Source organism: Triturus cristatus, chromosome 4_1 (assembly GCF_964204655.1).
Source record: "Triturus cristatus chromosome 4_1, aTriCri1.1, whole genome shotgun sequence".
Lineage (NCBI taxonomy): Eukaryota > Metazoa > Chordata > Amphibia > Caudata > Salamandridae > Triturus > Triturus cristatus.
This window is the reverse complement of record NC_140585.1, coordinates 115,396,059-115,398,338: the sequence shown is the minus strand read 5'-3', so window position 1 is coordinate 115,398,338 and position 2,280 is coordinate 115,396,059. Positions and strand designations below refer to the sequence as shown.

Genomic DNA, 2,280 nt, shown 5'->3' with positions numbered 1-2,280 from the left:
CTGCGATAATAGGCTTGCTAATATGCATTATAGACGCAGGACATCTAACCTGGGCTTCTATTGGAATTCTATAACGCATATTAGCAAGCCCATTATCGCCATTTTAGCGGCAGTTTCCTGCCGCTAAAACGACGATAATTTTATCGCCGGTCTTGCTAATATGCCCCTAAGAGATTTGCCCAGAATCACAGGATATGGACGCGACCCCGAGGCCCGAACCCTGGTTTCCAGCACCAAAGTCGGCAGTAATGGTTATTACCATATGCGATGAAGAGGGAATCCTTCCTTACATGTTAGCAGGCCATGCCAGCAGCCTTAACAATGGAAAATTATGGCACCTGATAAATTTTGAACCCCCGGTGTCGTAGTTTTATCGGATGCAATAATCATCACATCCGACAGGAGGTGCTCCCAACCAGGGGCTTCAGTGGAAGCACTACAGACAGGGCACAAGTCCTAAAAAAAGAAGTGGGGGGACGCTCCAAGTTAGGTGGTGTCACCGGAAGTGACGTCACGATAGGAAGTGTCGTCACGAAAGGTGAAGGGGGCAAGCTGCCACCAGCAAACCTCGGCGTTGTCATCACACTTCCTTCCTATTCCAAACCCGGCCCCCTTGTGAGCGCGCGCCGTTTCCTCTCGTGCTGGGATTATATTTTCCTCGTGAAGCCCTCAATGCGGCCAGCTTTTGCGCAGGGGGGACGGCGTCCACCCGGTAAAATAAGTGGGGGGACGCCGTCCACCCGCGTGGTACCCCGACTCGAGCCCTGACTACAGAGGTACCTTGTTTGCACCTGGAAGTCAGGGGCATAACACAGGCCCTCGCATCTCCCGCAGTGCGGGGGGCCCCCAACTCCAGGGGGGCCCCCTTAGCACTGCACTTCGGCTGGGGAGCTCCTGATAGAGTCCAGAGGGGGCCCCTCCACGTACCTTGCAGGGGGGCCCCCTCAATTATCATTACGCCACTGATGGAAGTAGAGGGCTGTAGTAAAAATGTCCAGCTTTTCAAGGATCGCTGTTGAACTTTGTCGCACACGAGGCTCACACAGTGACCGCTGCCCAGTGACTGCTTCCAATTCTGCTTTATTCTGTGAAATGGCTGTTGTCTCCTCATCCCCATCTGCTTGGATTTACTATAAAATTACCATATGTGAGAAATGTTTCTTCTTTTATCTTCACTCTTTAAAACTATATACTTCACTGTTTTCACCAGGCAGTAACAAACTTTTTAAACTGTTTGACATGTTGGAAATATGTACACCAGGATGGCCGAGTGGTTAAGGCGTTGGACTTAAGTTCCAATGGACATGTGTCCGCGTGGGTTCGAACCCCACTTCTGGTAGAAATTTTATCGTTTCCAAGTATAAGTGTTACTCTTTGTCCGCTGACCTGCGAAACTGTACAAGGTTTACTTCTTTTCTCTGAAATAATCACTTTTTGGTTATTTATGTTTTTTTGTTAGTGCGGCATCAAAGCGCAGCGCCCTCTGGTGTCTGTGGTCGACGAACGCCTTTAAGATTAGGTTTCTTTTTTAGAACTTATTTATATATATATTGGTGACGCTGAAAAGAGCCGCTTCCCTGTGCTTCCGGTTCCAGTTCGAGCTCGTGAGGTAAAATGCACAGAGCATGGAGCACACAGGAAGCTTATATGGGGTGTCACATGCCTGACCCCAAGAGATTGCAGTCATGTTTTGTGACTTAACTCATTTTCTCAACAGGACGTTTACATTTCTAAAGCATGGTTTGACAGCCATTAAATGTTGTCACCAATTGGAAATACCGCATTAAATTATAAAAGCACTCTGTCAAACATTCTATGAAAAAGAATCATGAGTGAAAAAAAAATATGAGGTCACGGACGAAAGAATTTGGAGTCACATGAAGGGAGAATGAACTTTAAAAGCGCAAGAAATGTAAGAACAAAGTCCTTGCTAAATATTTTAATTGTGCACGTCATTAAAAGTATCTACATTTATTTAGAGCACATTTATTTAAGTATTTTAAACCATAAACATTCCCTAAACATGAAGCGCAGCAGCTTCAGAGCAGCTCTTACGGGTTCTTACAAGTATTTGATGCCAGTGTGTTCACTAAAGCGTAAAACATACCAAAATAAAGTTTCATGGTCATATGTCAACCCCCTTTCTCTGATTCTTGTTTAGAAATATAATCAAAAACTAAAAATAGGTTTTGAGGCAACAAAAACCACATGCGCCAGCCGGGAATCGAACCCGGGTCGCAAGAATGGGAATCTTGCATGATACCACTACACTACTGGCGC

The 2,280-nt window shown here is 45.9% G+C and overlaps 2 non-coding genes across 2 annotated transcripts; one reads left to right on the top strand and one right to left on the bottom strand.

Moving 5' to 3' along the window:
- Positions 1-1,256: 1,256 nt before the first annotated feature.
- On the top strand, positions 1,257-1,339 carry TRNAL-UAA (transfer RNA leucine (anticodon UAA)). Its single transcript has one exon. It is a non-coding gene; the product is annotated as a tRNA-Leu (tRNA).
- An 870-nt stretch (positions 1,340-2,209) lies between these two features.
- On the bottom strand, positions 2,210-2,280 carry TRNAG-CCC (transfer RNA glycine (anticodon CCC)). The gene has a single exon. It is a non-coding gene; the product is annotated as a tRNA-Gly (tRNA).